Source organism: Canis lupus, chromosome 1, assembly GCF_003254725.2.
Source record: "Canis lupus dingo isolate Sandy chromosome 1, ASM325472v2, whole genome shotgun sequence".
Classification (NCBI taxonomy): domain Eukaryota; kingdom Metazoa; phylum Chordata; class Mammalia; order Carnivora; family Canidae; genus Canis; species Canis lupus.
This window is the reverse complement of record NC_064243.1, coordinates 15,150,158-15,168,612: the sequence shown is the minus strand read 5'-3', so window position 1 is coordinate 15,168,612 and position 18,455 is coordinate 15,150,158. Positions and strand designations below refer to the sequence as shown.

General features: G+C 40.2%; 1 protein-coding gene and 1 long non-coding RNA gene across 2 annotated transcripts in view; one reads left to right on the top strand and one right to left on the bottom strand.

The window, feature by feature from the left end:
- Nucleotides 1-18,455, top strand: part of CDH20 (cadherin 20) — a 214,910-nt gene that overhangs the window by 82,635 nt on the left and 113,820 nt on the right. The window lies entirely within an intron of this gene.
- On the bottom strand, nt 1,468-17,423 carry LOC118350994 (uncharacterized). The gene is made up of 3 exons (XR_004805731.2): nt 17,177-17,423; nt 9,159-9,300; nt 1,468-3,555 (listed from the first exon to the last, which is right to left on the bottom strand). It is a non-coding gene; the product is annotated as an uncharacterized LOC118350994 (long non-coding RNA).

The window sequence follows — 18,455 nt, the reverse complement described above, 5'->3', positions numbered from 1 at the left end:
ATACATTTTTATGTAAAAATTACAATTTATGCAAATAAGGAGCCCCTTGACCCTCCCTGAATCCCAAAGAGGGGACCATTATTGTCAGCTTGTTATAAATTATTCCATATGCATATCTGCATATCTCTTTATACATATAAGGGAATGTATCTTTTTTTTAGGGCTTTTCCATACATACCTATTATACTCAGCATGCTATTTTTTTCCACTTAATAAATCTTGATGATATTTTGTCTATCAAAACCTAGAGATCTGCCTCTTTCATTTTCACTGCTGCATAGTATCCCACAGTAATATCAAGGATACAACCTAACTATGATAAACCCTTAGGATATTTCCAAGTTGGGGAAATTAATAAAACTGCTAAATACTCTTGTAAATTTCTTTGTATTTGTACTTTTGCACATATGCACTTGTGCACAAAATTTCTCTAAATTACCTATAAATAAACATTGATTTAATCAATTGTGCCAAATTGCCTCGCAACACAACCATAGCATTTCACACCCACTAACAGATTATGAGACTCTCCATTTCCTCAAATTCTCAGCAGTACTAGATACTGTCAGTATTTATAGCTTTTCCCAATCGAAACAACCATTTTTTTGAGTCATGCAATATCTCTACAATCTTTCCTTTCCAAGCCCAGCCCTCCAGTTCCTTCAGTCCTACTTTCATAGGTCATGTTTTTCAGATCTTTCACAATGGCAGCTTACCTCCCAGAGATGCTTCAGTTTATCACTGTTACTCTTAAAATGTATTTCCAAGAATTGATTACAATGGTGCAACTATACTTTGACCTGATCTGTATACAAATAGGACTGTTACTGATCTTCTGAACTGGTAGATCCTAATATTATGTGAATCACTGTTCTCATTAAGAATTTAATAAAAGGGGGATCCCCGGGCGGCTCAGCGGTTTGGAGCCTGCCTTCGGCCCAGGGTGTGATCCTGGAGTCCCGGGATCAAGTCCCACATCAGGCTCCTTGCATGGAGCCTGCTTCTACCTCTGCCTGTGTCTCTGCCTCTCTCTGTGTCCCTCATGAATAAATAAATAAAATCTTTAAAAAAAAAAAAAAGAATTTAATAAAAGGTAAGAAAACTTTCTCCTAAAAAAAATAAATACACATAGGTGATGCATACAGTATCAGAGGTTTCATGAATCACAGACCCAAGGTTAATTAAGTATGTATTAATGCAGCCCCAAATCATATTTACATTTTAGTGATCATATCAGGTTATTGTTGGTTCACACTGGGCTTGCAATCAAACTACATTGCAAGTGTAATTTATATTATATATTTAATTACCGGAAAATTCCATTTTTGTCAACCTATAGTTTTTATACTTTTTGTTTTTTTTTAATTTATTTTTTATTGGTGTTCAATTTACCAACATACAGAATAACCCCCAGTGCCCATCACCCATTCACTCCCACCCCCCGCCCTCCTCCCCTTCCACCACCCCTAGTTCGTTTCCCAGAGTTAGCAGTCTTTACGTTCTGTCTCCCTTTCTGATATTTCCCACACATTTCTTCTCCCTTCCCTTATATTCCCTTTCACTATTATTTATATTCCCCAAATGAATGAGAACATATAATGTTTGTCCTTCTCCGACTGACTTACTTCACTCAGCATAATACCCTCCAGTTCCATCCACATTGAAGCAAATGGTGGGTATTTGTCATTTCTAATAGCTGAGGAATATTCCATTGTATACATAAACCACATCTTCTTTATCCATTCATCTTTCGATGGACACCAAGGCTCCTTCCACAGTTTGGCTATTGTGGACATTGCTGCTAGAAACATCGGGGTGTAGGTGTCCCAGCGTTTCATTGCATCTGTATCTTTGGGGTAAATCCCCAGCAGTGCAATTGCTGGGTCTTAGGGCAGGTCTATTTTTAACTCTTTGAGGAACCTCCACACAGTTTTCCAGAGTGGCTGCACCAGTTCACATTCCCACCAACAGTGTAAGAGGGTTCCCTTTTCTCCACATCCTCTCCAACATTTGTGGTTTCCTGCCTTGTTAATTTTCCCCATTCTCACTGGTGTGAGGTGGTATCTCATTGTGGTTTTGATTTGTATTTCCCTGATGGCAAGTGATGCAGAGCATTTTCTCATGTGCATGTTGGCCATGTCTACGTCTTCCTCTGTGAGATTTCTCTTCATGTCTTTTGCCCATTTCATGATTGAATCCAACCATGATTCTTTGGTGTTTGTTTGTTTCTTTGGTGTTGAGTTTAAGAAGTTCTTTATAGATCTTGGAAACTAGCCCTTTATCTGATACGTCATTTGCAAATATCTTCTCCCATTCTGTAGGTTGTCTTTTAGTTTTGTTGACTGTATCCTTTGCTGTGCAAAACCTTCTTATCTTGATGAAGTCCCAATAGTTCATTTTTGCTTTTGTTTCTTTTGCCTTCGTGGATGTATCTTGCAAGAAGTTACTGTGGCCAAGTTCAAAAAGGGTGTTGCCTGTGTTGTCCTCTAGGATTTTGATGGAATCTTGTCTCACATTTAGATCTTTCATCCATTTTGAGTTTATCTTTGTGTATGGTGAAAGAGAGTGGTCTAGTTTCATTCTTCTGCATGTGGATGTCCAATTGTCCCAGCACCATTTATTGAAGAGACTGTTTTTCTTCCAATGGATAGTCTTTCCTCCTTTATTGAATATTAGTTGACCATAAAGTTCAGGGTCCACTTCTGGGTTCTCTATTCTGTTCCATTGATCTATGTGTCTGTTTTTGTGCCAGTACCACACTGTCTTGATGACCACAGCTTTGTAGCACAACCTGAAATCTGGCATTGTGATGCCCCCAGATATGGTTTTCTTTTTTAAAATTCCCCTGGCTATTCGGGGTCTTTTCTGATTCCACGCAAATCTTAAAATAATCCATTCTTTTTGAATCTAGATGCTAATAAGCATTTGCATTATTCTTTCAATATTTCATCCTTTTATAATCTATCTACTCCATCAGCCCCTTGTGTTCTGTATGAACTGTAAGTCTGCTGTCACCTAATTTATGAATGTCTTCATTCATCTTAATGAAGAAGATTTAAGTAGAAGCACCACAACATGCCATGCAGCTACTCTCCAGAGGCTTCTTTTTTTTTTTTCAACAGGTATTTTTGGAGTGACCACTGGTCAGGTTCTAAAGTAACTAAGCTGTGACCTAACACATACTCATCTTCCCCTAAAAGATATCATGTACAAAATGATTAATATCTTGCTGAAATCCAGGTATACTTTATGGGTGGATTCCAGTAGTCTCCCTAATTGGTAACATAAACATCAAAACAGGAATTGATATTAGTTTGCATTGCCCTAATTTGTTTTATTCATTCTTTCAAAAGATTTGATGAATGTATTCAAGTGAGAAGTGCTTTCCTGGGGCTGGAACTACAATGGTGCATACAACAAAATGATGCTTCCCTGTACAGAGCCTGCAGTCCGGTGAGGGACTGCTTTGCTCATGCTGACTCCATGTCATCATCACACCCCTTGCTGAGTATTCAAAAACGTATTCCATTGGATAATCCATGAGTACTGTGCCGACTATAAAAAAAAAAAAACAAAGGGTGAGGGGTATTACTTGCTCTTTCCAAACTTAAATAGCTATCTAGCAATTGTTTGGCATTATCTGATCAACAGTAACAGTGGTGAGACTACCAAAATACTACCTAAGAAAACATTCAAGAATTTTTTTTGTTAGTAAATGAAGCAGAGCAGAAAAACAGAGGCCATCAAGAAGATTGTAGAAATTCGGAACATTAAAAAGTAGTGTAATCTAATCTATTGAACATGAAGATAAATTTTACTTAATGAAATTCATATTATTCTCTTATTATCTTTGCAAATTCACTATTATCACCAGAGGCATAAATTCCATTTGCATATTCCAAAAGGGAAGCCCAGGATCTAAATATGAGTCTCTGGCAATCAGCCTGAAATGTTTGCCACTGTTTAATCACGTAGTCCATCAAAAGGGCACATGGTAACATAGAACTGACAATTGCACTGGAAAAATTGAGTTTGGTTTGCTTAGTTTCAATGAGTTTAAAAAAAGAAAAAAGTAGTTTTCATCTGAATAGTCACAAATTCCATTTTCAATAGTTCATATCATAAAATGAGCTCATTTTCCAAGCCACTTGTCAAAAATCTATACACTACCACGCTTACTGTGCTTAATATCTAAAATAACAAAAGAGGCATATTGATTTGGGATTAACATGGTTTAGGCCCATGCATTCATGACCTTAGTCAGCATGGTAATATAAAAATAATTCAGGAAGCACAATGTTAAATTAACATGAGTAGTTCTTTAGTTCTGTAGGATAGAAAAGTGATTTCCTACATAAGCTTAAAGACATAATTAAACATATATTTCATTTCTCTTTCAAGAAGATTCTTTTGACCATGTCTGATACAGCTGCAGGGAAAGAAGTTGGCAGCTGCCAGTCAAAAAGAAAAACTATTGGTTTTTTATAAGCTACTTTACGGCTTTTCAAATTCTCTTTTTGTCTCTCCATCTCATCTTCCTCTGTGTTAATGTTATTTGTTGAATTAGAAATTAGTGTTTTACCAGAGAAAATAATGTTGCTACAAGTAAAAGCAAAAATTAAATACTCAAATTAATGAGGATTTTCCTAATTGCTTTACAGTTAGCCAGGATTTTTTGTTGACCCCTGCTCTGTATTAGAAGAAAACTACATAGCTGCAAATTACATTTTTAAAAAATTGAAACTATTTGTACATCTCAGAGAAATATTATTACCCAGCATGGGAGCCAAGATTCTGAAAAAAGATCATCACACTGTGAGTTTCTGATTACATGAGATTTAATAGAAATTATTCATAGCATATGTCATAAATGAGAACAAAAATACATTATTTGTTAAACGGCATATTTATATTAGTAAATATACATACTTATAAACTTATATATCAAATGTTTCTAAAATTTATATAAAGTCCATATTTTATAGATATAACTAGTAAATGTGAAAGAGCATATAACCCATAAATAAAATTGCCCATGATTCATCTATTTAACATTAATGTAACTCTATGAAACAGTAGGGAAAATATGTTCAAACAATTATAGTATTTTGCCTTTGACTATATTCAAATGTGAATTCTATTACACAGAGAACAATGTGTTTTTTTATTACTTTTGCTTATTTATTGTCCTGGGTCTTTAAACATTATAACAATTAGCAAAGGAGGAAACATTTTCTGTGAATTTTAAACATTCAAAACTCTTCTTTACTTTTTTCTAGGCAAGTTAACTTTCCTGAAGTAGCAGGAGAAATGAGAGGGAAAAATACAACGGGTAATTTTGTAACTTAAGTCTTATGGATAGATGATGGGCTTACTAACTAAAAACACAACTATATAATCATCAATTGGTTTTATTGCTTCTTGCTCTTTCCTTTTAACCAACATCACAATCAGCATTAGCTACTACACACAATGGTTACCCACAGCATCAATCTTAAGCAAAATTATGAAACTGACAATCATGTTTTAACTTTGGAAAATGTGTAAACCAATGTTTGGCAAGTCAGGCAGCTGTTCAAACTGAATCAGCAAGCACAGAGGATATGCAATGACTTTGTCCAGCGGGAGAAGTTGGTACAGGGACAAATACTGAGCAGACCAAGCATCAGATGAAGAGTGGACCATGAAAGATGTGGTCAACAGGCTCAGGTCAGCATCAGAACAACAGAGGACGGAGGTATTTGGAGCACAGGGAGACTGGTTTGGGGAGGTCCCCTGCGTCCTCAATGTTCCTCTTGTCAGCCCTGCACTCGCTGTTGTGTAACACAACCCAAATCTTCCATCTTGAGCTTCTCTAAGTGTGTCTGAGGACTCACTCCTTGGTGTGGAGAATTCACTGTGCTATGAATACTCGGACAATACAATCCCACCAGCGATAATCTATGTCAGCGATCTCTGCTTTACCCACCATGGCCAAGGCCCTGTCTTACCTATACACTGACTCCCCTGAATATCATGTACCATAAATTTGAGGATCCACTAAATCCACAGTGATTCTCTCTGGAAGCTTCTTTTTCTTTCTAATTTGATAGATCTGTGCCACATTCTAACACCCAGCCAGTAGGAGCCACTGTATGATTGTGATGCGGTTTAGACTTCCTACCTTTCTCCCCACAAAAATCCTTAAATTCAAGGCTCTGCGATCTGGTTCTATAAATCTGGAGTTCTGTAAAATTCTTTTACTTAACATAAATTGTCTATATTTCACTTCCAAAGCTAGAAAATGGGTTGTCTGTGTTTCATTTTCTAAATGCTACATTAAATTTTTTCAAGCTGACAGTGCTTTATTGTTTCCTAAAGTACCAAAATTAATTAAAGAACATAACATGTACAGAGATAATGATCTCACATTCAAAGATTTTAATCATGTCTAAAAGTTTGTAATTTTTTCCTATCTATCTTTCTCTTATTTTCTGGCAAGTATACCCTTGCCTAGTCTTCCTATACTCATCAAAAAAGGGTGGGCAAGACAAGTTCCAGAACTATCTCCAATGCAAACTTGAGTTATATGCCCAGGTCTTTCAACTCACGTTTACAAGCAGTGTGCTGGAGACACTGAAGTCTTACTGGTCACCTTATACAACATTTACTAAATGAAAGGCTAACTGAAACCATAAAAATCTTTTTTTCTCTGGGCATTGGGCAGCATGGCAGTATTACACTGATTATTATTTGTGTCTGGATTAGATTTAATTTGCTCTAGGCTAGAGAATATGCCTTTCCCAATCAGTACAGTATCTGTCATACTATGGAAGCTTATAAAATATAGAGAGATTAGTGACATCTCATCCATCTAGACTTTTGTATATACTAATATTATTTAATGTCAAATAGAACCAGTTTAAAATTAGTCAATCTAGTCTTTCAGTGTTTTTGTTGTTGTTGTTGTTGTTGTTTGTTTGTTTGTTTGATATTTGCTTTGAGGTAGCCTTCTTAAGATCACTGGAATAATACTGGAATCCAAACTGTTATAAGAACCTACTTGCTGCTTATGTAATTTTAAATCATATTATTTCTTCTTCTTCCTTCAGTATTTTTGCTTTCTAACAGTAAAAAAAAAAAAAAAAAAAGGTACAAAAATCTGGCCATTGGCCACAAACCATTTAGGGAAATTCCTCAATATTCTCACCCCAATTTCTACCCAAGCAATGAAAAGTTCATCAATGACAGGGTTAACAGTTAAATCCCAGAGCTTCTAAAATATCTCCTATTATTCCACAGTCCCTTTCTCTTTCTCTCTCTCCCTCCCTCCCTCCTAAAAACATCTTACTGTAAATGCAAGACAAATCTGAGGAGTGTCATTCTGAGGAGAAAGCCAAAGTCCTGGGGATGCACTTACTTCAGACTGTGGGGCCGGTATTTACATTTCCCTGACTTCGTTATTCAGATTTGTTCTCAAGCAGAGTAAGATGGACAGGAAGTAGTAGGAACTTCTAATGATGACCCTGCCATTGCCCCACAGAACAAAAAGTAGAATGCTATGCTGTCAGAGAATAAGGGAGAAGGGGCGTAAGGGGCGGCTGAGGGGCAGAGACCTAAGTGGCATTCCCTTCCTTGCTCCTCATGCGGTGTTGAGTAGGTGACCCCAGCGGACACCTGCCAGGAGCACATTCACCCTGCAAGTTCCTGAATCACTCTGTGCCCCAACTTAAAATGGGGATAAGGTATTTCCTAGGGTGGTTGTGAAGATCAAATGAGTTAACATACATAAAACTCTTAGAAAAGAGCCCAGCATACTGTGAATCCTCAATAAATTATTTTTTAAGAAATACAGTATGCATACAAGAGGTCCAAGGACATAAAACTTAGAAAGGGTTTGAAAATGGTTTTGTAAAGCCTTGTGGGAGGAGAGGCGTTTTATGAGGAGAACGGTGTTCTTTATCTTCTCAAAATCTACAATTTTTAGGAGGCCTAGCAAATGGTCCAGGGAGCAGATTTTTTTAAATTGGTTGTTTTGTTTTTTGACAAAACATAAGTAAGACTCTCTAAAATCAGTTCCCTCATATGGGCAGAGTCTGATGGAAATTAAAACATGTTGTCCATTCTTGCCCACTGTTCTTTCCATGACAGGTCAATATTGCTTGTCCCACAAGGACTGACTTAATGGCCTGCATCAGCAGCATATTGTGTGATTCATTTTCTTTGCGGGAAAATCAGTCATCATTTTCATAAACATTTGCAGTCACCGCTCATCTTTGCTGCAGTGTTCTTGTGACACGTCCTCATTGTTTTGTTAAACAGCAGAGTTGGTGCTCCGTCAGGAGATCGGCCAGCCCAGGTAATCTCTGTGATGACTCTAGTAAAGAAATGAAAGCCCCAGAACACAGGACAGAGCAGTAATTCCACTGTGGTCAGGGGGGAAGCAACACCATGACACAGATGTGTTCTACAGTAAACAGTGTGGGGAGGGCACAGAGCAATTAGGGAGTCAGCACAGGGTGAGGAAAGAGTGTGAGAGAATTCAGAGAATATGATCATTGTTTGTAGGGGAAGATTTGAACTAAAGAGAAGAAACCATGAGAACACAGAGTCTGCTGAGATGTCCAGGGACCCAGGTCTTTCTCTGAGTAGCTGTGTAACCACAAGCAACTCTCACCACTTCTCTGGGCCTGCTTTTCATCCATAAAAATAACAGAGGCCAGTAATTGTGCCACATTCACTACATGGCAGGCCCTGTTCTAATGGCTTTATGTATGTGGACTCGATCATCACAACCACCTCAGGAGGTAGGTACAAAAAAAACTGTGTCTTCATCGTAACCCATTTTTACAGCAGAGGAAACCAAGAAACAGAGATTAAGTAACATCTAGAACACAGAAGAACCAGATTCCCACTTCGGTAGCCTTCTTTATGCCATGATGGGCCTGTCTTTATGCCACGATGCCTCTCTGAAAAGGTGGAGAACCAAACTATAAATGTGTACTTTGAGGTGGGAAAGAAGACAGACCTTTTTGTCTCTTTCATTCCCAATCCCTCGTAAACCACTATTGTAATACTGTCACAAATATGAAGTACTAGAAAAATGATCACAGGACTAGATGTTTCTGCAATGTCAAATACCATAAAAGGTTCTAAATACTTTCCGTCTCTGTACTTACCACAAACCGATGACCGACCACATCATCCCAGGATCGATCCGCCGATCACACTGTGTGCAGTCCTAGGCTGATGGGTCTCTAAACTCCAGCTCTGTGGTTGTGAAGGGCAAATTTTGAAAAGCTGTCCAGGTATCCCCCCCTTCTGTACAAAAACAATTTCACTAGAGATTAAAATTCAACCTGAATAAAGCACCTAACACAGTGCCTGCTTTAGGTTATATATCTTCCATTCATTCACAAGCACTTGCTGAGCACGTGCTTTGTTTCTGCTGTTTTAGCACATGTGGAGGATATAAAGATAAAAATATAGTCCCCTCCATGAACTTCGACTCTAGAAGGGAGGACAAAAAAATACATCCCAGGTGATATAAGATTGCCACGAGTGCTGAAGACATTTAAAGCTGTAGGAGCTTTCCTCTCTCCCTTCTACCCTTTTCAAAGAATAAAAAGAATGAAATCTGTTTCTCAAGTCATCCTTTTTACCAGCTGATTACAGGATGGAGAGTGTCAGGGTGGTATAAAAATGGAATTTCTAATCAAGTAAGAGCATCAATTGGGCTCTAGCCTTATCCATGCAACTCTGGCTCTCTCTCCTTTACATTACTACCAACAAGGTCTGTGTGGCCCCAAGGATCTATGTGTGCCCTATAACCAATCTTCTTGACACCATGGCACATCATGGTCCTTCTTTGTCCTACCCTGATCTAGTTCTGTGTGATGATGTCTTGTGCATTGCATATAAGTGATAGTTCAACAACCAATGGCCACTAGTCTCCTACCCTCAATATTGAGGTCCCTGCTATAGGGTCTAGAGTTCCATTTCCCATCACCAAAAATGAGCACCATCAAGGCTGATGCTTGTCATCTTATATCTCAAATCTCCTAACTTCTGCTGTTCTTTCCTTGTGCTTGCCTCATTTCCCTTGTACAGACAACCCAAGCCTTAGTTCAAAGGGCCGTGGTTGGGAGGACACTGATGAACTCTACAGAGAATCACCAACCCTCTCAGACACTAGTCCAAGGCTCTCTAAGATGCCCATTTCACCTTCCCTGCAGGATGAAATCATCACAGTTCCCTTAGTTCTTTCCAGTAACATGGACCCATAAAGGGACCACCCACCTGTTGTCATACATGACTGATACAGGTTTAAGCTAGAATAACTGTTCAAGATGCCCGTGGCTCAACAACAAGCCCCTTGCCCTTTTCTTTTCTTTTTTTTTTTTAATTTATCTATTTATGATAGACACAGAGAGAGGCAGAGACACAGGCAGAGGGAGAAGCAGGCTCCATGCAGGGAGCCCGACGTGGGACTCGATCCTGGGACTCCAGGATCACGCCCTGGGCCCAAGGCAGGCACCAAACCGCTGAGCCACCCAGGCTGCCCCCGCTTGCCCTTTTCTTTAAATGATTAGCCTTGTCTGTGCCAGAGGGCTTCCCAACTTCAGTTAGCCTGCACAACACCACTCCTAGTAATATACCTTGGTGCAGGCATCAGTGGAGAGTGTTATATGGGAATCCAGGGAGTGATGGGGGTTTTAACCAAATCTCTGGGAGGTATGGAGGCGTGCAGAGAATCATGAATGAATGGTAACTTCTTTGCAACACACAGGCAAACAAGGGAACTTTTTGGAAAACAATGCACTTCATTTTTTTAAATGCCAATTCAATATCTTTTGACTTTTGTTGCCCTATTGTTCTCCTTCCAAACACAAACCATGACTGGATGGTGACACTTTGACTACACCTGGGGATTTTGCAGAATGCCTTCTACACCTCAGAGTTCTATTTCCTCTCTCAATTGTTCTACTTTATCTAAAACTTGGCTTTCAGACGCCCTTTCAGTTGTTTATAACCTACAAATAATTACAATTAGTATGATTGTTGTTAGAATACACAGCCAGCCAACTTGAACATCTCCCACAATTCCTGCTTTGAAGGGAAATCCTGTTCTTCAGATGTAGCCACAACTTAATTAAATTTTTTTATAGTTTTCTCCAAATTTGACTTATCTTCCCCAAACCACCTGGAAGAAGTAGTAAATACTCTTTCCTCCTCTTCCCTCCAGCTCACCTGGATGGCCTCTCCTCCCCCAGATTCTCCCTAGCACCAAAGAATTGAACTATCACAGCAATTCCTTCAAAGTCTTAGCAACATACCTATCAAATTAAGAGCAGAGAGAAACTTGGGGGAGTTCATTTTGATACGTGAATCCTCACTAATCCCTTCTCAGATAAACAATGATAGTTTACAATTATTATTTCTTGTTAGGAATTAGGTACTCTTCTCTCTCTTACTTCAACAGACTTCTGTCCCTTTGTAGTTGATACTTTGAAAAAAGTCTATGGAATTCTCTACTCCAGCTCCTATGTTTGTGTCACATACCACACGTGTACTGTGAGGAAGCAGCAGCTTCAGAGGTGACCAGTGCAGATGCTGTGACAACACACGGCACCTGGAAGGGCTCAGTAACCAGAGTGGAATATTTGGCTGTTTGTCCCAGGTATTTTGTTTGTTTGTTTGTTTTTAACAAAAAATGCCTGAGTTGTTTTTCAGGTTGATCATTTACGGGCATAAATCTCACAATATCAAGGTGCCCGGGTGGCTCAGTTGGTTAAGCATCCAACTCTTTATATCCAATGCTCAGGTCCTGATCTCAGGGTGGTGAGATCGAGCCCCATGTCGGGGTCTGCATTGGGCATAGAGCCTGCTTAAGATTCTCTCTTTCCCTCTCCCTCTGTCCCACCCTTCCCTCTCTCTCCCTCTTAAAATAAATAAATAAATAAAAACCTCACAATTTAGATTGTAAACTCTCCATGAATAGGAGTATATCTTTGGTTTTTAAATTTCAAATAATAATGGATTCCCAACGATTATCAGTCATCTGTTCTCAGAGGTAAACCATGAACAAATCCCTTTTAAAAACATCAAGAAAACATGTCTAATGAAGAATTGAATTTGCAGCACTCACCCATCAAATGTTTTGCTTCCCTATTACCATCAGCTACAGGTCTGCAGGTGAGGGTTGATGGGAAACGTTGGCTCTCAATCGTCTGCAGGGGGTAATGAGGGCTGCTAATTTGAGTCTGTGTTCTGCCTCTCAGTGCTGCTACCCTCCTCTCACCTGGGGACTCTGCTCCTACCTTCCCTGCCTTGGAGACTAAACTGATGCTCCAACCTTTGACCAGCTGATACCTTTAAGGTTTTTGACATAGTCTACCTAAGTGCCTTCCACAAAGGCTGTACCAACACTCACACCAATAGCACCAACAGTGTCAATTTTCTAGCACTCTCACCAAAACTGAGCATGAGGAAATGTATGGTGGGTGGTGGAAGTCTCTCACTGTTGGAACGACAGGTTTCAGCTAAGCAAAGTGAGAAGCTAGAATGAACCATGCAGTACTGGATGAGAATCAGCCAGAAGTATGAGCCCATGTTTAGCTTAATATAGACACAGATGGATACAGACAGAGAAATAATATCGATATACAGGTACATGTGTGGTAGTATAAACACATACTAGTTCACAGCACTATACCCTAAGAGTGCCTAGAAGTAACAACACCCAGTAGCAATAAGCACAGCTAGGGCCCAGATCTTGGTATCTAAAACCATTCTCTAGGAAAAGGAACCAGAGCTTCTTGAGAAAATGGCTAATTCTGGGACTGGGGCATTAAATATATAAGATGGGCATGGAGCGGGATGCCTGGGTAGCTCAGTGGTTGAGTGTCTGCCTTTGGCTCAGGGCATGATCCCAGGGTCCTGGGATCGAGTTCTGCATCAGGCTCCCTCTGGGGAGCCTGCTTCTCCCTCTGCCTGTGTCTCTGCCTCTCTCTGTGTGTCTCTCATGAATAAATAAATAACATCTTAAGAAAAAAAAAAAAAAAGATGGGCATGGAGCATTTTAACAGTCCCAGAAAGTAGGGAAGTGCTCAAAAAACAAATGCTGGGGGCCTGCCTGGGAACTCACAGGGGCCAACCTGAAAGGAAGTTAGGACAATTTGACTGACAAAATAAATGACATAATATTGGATTACAACCCAAAGTATAACATAAACATCCATAAATCCATGCTAATATAAATAATTAAATGAGGAAGAAGAGACACCTCTCTGTGCAGAATTTGAAAGAATTATGTAGATACACCACCCTCAAGGAGGTGGAACATAACTCCCCACTCCTTCAGTGTGGGCTACATAGTAACTTCCTTCCAAATAGTATAGTATGGGAAGGGGAGGAAAAGAGTTATTTACAGTGGAGAAATCTGACAATACTACCAGCTGACCAGAGCTGACATCAACAGTGATGAGCCATGTTGATAGTACGTATCCTGGATATGAGGTGATGAGAATAGTACTTTACTTCTGTGGTCTTCTTCACAAAACCCATAGCTAACCATAAGGAAAAACATTAGACAAACCCAAATTGAAGAACAGTCTACAAAATACTGATCAGTACTCAAAATTGTCAAGGTCATCAAAAACAATGAAGTGTGAGACACTAAGGAGACATGACGACTAAATGTAATGTGACAGCATGAATGGGAAAAGAACATTAGATAAAAATTAAGGAAACCCAAATAAAGTATGGACTTCAGTTAAAAATAATGTTATGGGTTCATTAGTTGTGACAAATGTTCCACAGTAATGTAAAAGGAAACAGAGTATATAGGGTATATAAGAACTCTCTGTAATAGTCTTGCAACTTTTCAATAAACATAAACTTATTTTAAAATAAAAAACTTTATTAAATTAGGAAGAAGGTATAGAAAGTACCTGCATATACAGGAGTTCAATAAATAGTAGCTCTGTTATTTTTTAAAATGATTTTTGCCATTTTGAAAAGTGAAAGGAAACATTCTTGTTGTTGTAATTTTAATCTCTTTGGTTACTAATGAGGCTGGCCTTGCAAAAACGTTTGTCTTTGCTTTTCATATTCATGTCCTTTATCTGGTTTTTGTAGTTTCTGGATTCTTCTGATTTATCTGGCCTCTCTAAGATGATCAAACTTCCCAGTTTGTCAGGGACAGGTCTAATTTATGTGCCCTGTCCCAGCTAATGATTAATAAGAACACTTTTAATTGAGAAAGTAAATTGTATGGTCACCCTCCCATGTCCCATTGCTGCCCTCACGTTGTTTGTGTTCTCCCACATAACTGCCACTCCAGCTGCTAATCCGCACTGTCCCTTTCCACTGCCGGCGCCCAAGATACACCTTGACACTTGAACGGGGCGAGTGTTGGGGAGCTAGTAGTCTTCTGCTACAACTACACTTTTCAGAAGATAGAATCTCAATATCAATTACAATTCACTTCATACTGCAATACCCAACCTTCCACCTTCCACGGTGTTCTAAACGCCTGCGGGTCCCCTGCCCAACTCTTGTGTTCTGAAGGACAGTTTCCTCTGCTCCTGCCCTCTCTGCTGGACTGCATTCAATGCCAGGCCCAACCCAAAATGAGGCGGTACAGAGCTGTGGACACGCGTCCCCTCACAGCCACCTTAGGAAGACATCCTTCCCTCTCATCCCTCCTCTTTCCTTCCTTCCTTCACTCCCTCTCCCACCTTCCTTTCCCTCCCCTTTCTCTTCCTCTCTTTTATCTTACTTTCTTCTTACCTTCCCTTCTTTCCTTTCTGCCCTATCTCCTTTTGTTTTGGCAAAGAGGAAGTTGTTTATGGTTCAATTTCTTTCTCCCCCTTCATTTATGATGCAAATAAGCTCACTGAAGAAAATTAGAAAATACGAATAAGCTAAAAGAAAAAAAAAATTCCACACCCATGGATAACAATTACTACCATTTTTTAGAAAGATTTTATTTATTTGTTTGAGAGAGACAGAGAGAGAGCAAGCACACAAGCAGGGGGAGGGACAGAGAGAGAGAGGGAGAAGCAGACCCCCTGCTGAGCAAGGAGCCTGATGCAGACTCAATGCCAGGACCCTAAGATCATGACCTGAGCCAAAGGCAGATGCTTAACCCACTGAACCACCCAGACACCCCAATTACTAACATTTTTATATATCTTGGCCTCTGTCTTTTAGGAGCAGTAGATCAATATGCATAGTACTGTTGGAATCAACAGCTTCCCAGCTCTCTCACATTTTGGCCATGTGACCTTGAATAACTTACTTAACCTAAGCCTCAGTTTTCACATCTATAAAATGAGGATAAATGGTGTATTATTTATTAAAATACATATTATTATTTATGTCCAGATAAAACAAGACAATATATGTAAATCACTTAGCACAGTGCCCAAAACAGAACAGGTGCTAAATAAATGGTAGCTTTTACTAATAATACATGTTTTGTCAAACATGAGATCAGAACAACATTTCAAATTTGGTACCCTGGTGTTTCACTCAACAAAATACAGAACTAATATATGACTAAATATAGGTCTGCATTCTCATTTTTGCTATGTATTTCTGTGCTGCATTTTTATTTTGAAATACAATGAGGGGGGATCCCTGGGTGGCGCAGCAGTTTGGCGCCTGCCTTGGCCCAGGGCGCGATCCTGGAGACCCGGGATCGAATCCCACGTCGGGCTCCCGGTGCATGGAGCCTGCTTCTCCCTCTGCCTGTGTCTCTGCCTCTCTCTCTCTCTCTCTGTATGACTATCATAAATAAATAAAAAATTTTAAAAAAAAGAAATACAATGAGGGAGGCTCCTGGGTGGCTCAGTCAGTTGAGCATCCAACTCTTGGTTTCAGCTCCAGCCATCTTCCCAGGGTTGAGAGATCGAGCCCTGCATTGGGCTCTAAGCTCAGCTCAATGCAGTCTGCTTGAGATTCTCCAGCTCCCTCTGCCCCTCCCCCCACTCATGCTCACACACATGCTCCCCCTCTCTCTCAAACAAATAAGCAAATGAAATACAGTGAGAAGGGACGACTCAGTGGCTCAGCGGTTGAGCACCTGCCTTCAGCCCAGGGCATGATCCCAGAGTACCAAGATTGAGTCCCATTTTGGGCTCCCACCATGGAGCCTGCTTCTCCCTCTACCTATATCTCTGTCTCTCTCTCTCTCTCTCCATGTCTCTCATGAATAAATAAGTTAAAAAAAAATACAATGAGGAAAAGTATATGTTAAAAAATAACTATTGGGCATGATGTATTCCCACTACTTTAGAAACTCCCTGAGGATTCTCCTTTCCCCACGAATGATCACTATTCTTTTACCTCAGTCTCACAGGAAAATAGAGCGACTTCACATAGCAGAAAGGCTGGGCCAGTGGAGTCCTCAGTAGCCCCTTGCTCTCATGAGCAGCAGGCCCTCAAACCGGATGAATCTTTGGGGCCAGTACTGAGCCAGAAGCCTAAGGAGCTCCAAAGAACAACCTAAGCTAGTACTAATGGTGGTCTTCTTGTAATGTGATTTGAACAATCACCTCTTCTGCCTTGTGCTGTTTATCTGGGGGGAGTGTGGTTTCTTCGCGGCCATTGCTGTGGTTGTTTGTGTTATCCAAGAGCCAGAGGTTTGGCCTGTGTTGGCTTTCATAATTGAGGAATAAGAAACCAGAAAACAGGAGAGAAATGTAATTTCTGTATACTCTCAGAAAATGGAACCCTGGAAACAAATTCAGGAGTAGAATCAATGCAACACAAAGAGAAGGTATTGAGTTCCTCGGTATTTGACTAGATTTTCCCTAGAGAAAAGTCTGGGCAGGCTGATTATTTGGAGACACTCATATGTATGTGTACTCTTGCAGGGTTCCAACATAATAGTAACAGCCTTTTGCATTATGATATACAATATATTTCATAAGTAGTCTGTACACTTCTGAATATATTTTCATATTACATTCTGTATGTTAAAAAAAATGTGTATTAACCAATTAAAGGAGCCTTGATGATATAAATCTTCCCATCAGTTAACTGGTCCATTTCATCTGGGGACTTAGAAGAAGTCCCCAACAGGGACAGGAACCACAGTGCCTGGCATACTAGGCAATGATAAAGCCCTATTGATTGATTTGAAGGTAAACTGCTATAAAATGTGGTATGAAACTCTGTATTTGCTTACAAGTTATGTGGAGAAAGGGTCTTCAAAGGATCCCTCGGCCTGAAGCACATCTACTGAGGGCTCATTAAGTCCCTGACACTGTTTGAACGTTTCACATCCTGGCTTCACTTTATCTCCTTGGACACCTGTAAGGGAGCTATTATGATGGCCTGAGTCTCGCACACAGGGAAACTGAGGCCTATAGAAGTTACATCACAGACCCAGGGCCTGCACAGCTAGCAGGTGGCAGCCTGGCACCAGAAGCCCACCCTCAGCCACCTGTCTGTGCCGTGGGACTTGGCCTGGTGCTGTCTTGGACAATCACTGGGCAGCCCAAGCACCAGGATCAGACCCTGCCTCCTAAGTCTCTGGGTGTCACGGGGTGTCCTCCTGTAGCTCACTAATTACTGAGCTAAGACTGATGAAAAAGATTACTATAACACCCATAAAAATCATGACATATGAGGACATTTTGACCCATAAAATAAACAGTTATTGAATTCATGCCAGTGTTTGTATAATTCCACAGTTCTTCCACTCATGCTTCCTCTTAGGTGTCCACAATGAGGATTGGAAAGAAAACACAACCGAGTTCCTGTGCTTACCCCTTTACTGAGATAGGGTCTGAGGACAGGACTAAAAGTCCAAATAACAATATAAGAACAGCAACAAAGCACTCTCACCATATTTCAGACAATTTTATATACAGTCTCATTGTATCTTCACAATCCTTAGAAGGAAGTGTTCCTATCTTTTTTCTATAGATCGGAGAGAAACAGAGAGACTCACAGAGGACAGATAATTATTCAAATCACCCAGCTGGGTTCACAGCCTGGCCTCATTATTTACTGTCTCTGGGACCTTGAGGAAAACTGTCATTCTGCCCTATATATCGAACTGCCTCTCGCGGTGCTACTACTACCTAGCACACCCAGGCTGATAACGAGGGAAACCGAGATGTGGGTAGGATGCCTTCAATACCTCCTGTTAGTCCAAACCTGGCTCTTTTCCCTTCTTTCAATGCCCCCATTTCTCCCAGGTTCTCAGGGGTCTCCTCCTATCCGGGTTCTCCTTAGAAGGCAGGAAAATGCTACTGCCCTCCCCGGATAACTCACCTCATAAAATGGGTCACATAGGGCCTAGGCATGATGCTGGATGCAGGTGGACAAACATGAATAGGAAGCTGGCCCTTGCAAAGAATACACAGTCCCGCTGGGGAAAGCAGCAGGGATGTTATTATCGTAGGATGAGGGATAGGTAGGACAAGAAATCCCATACATGCTAGTCAATGTCCCCATTC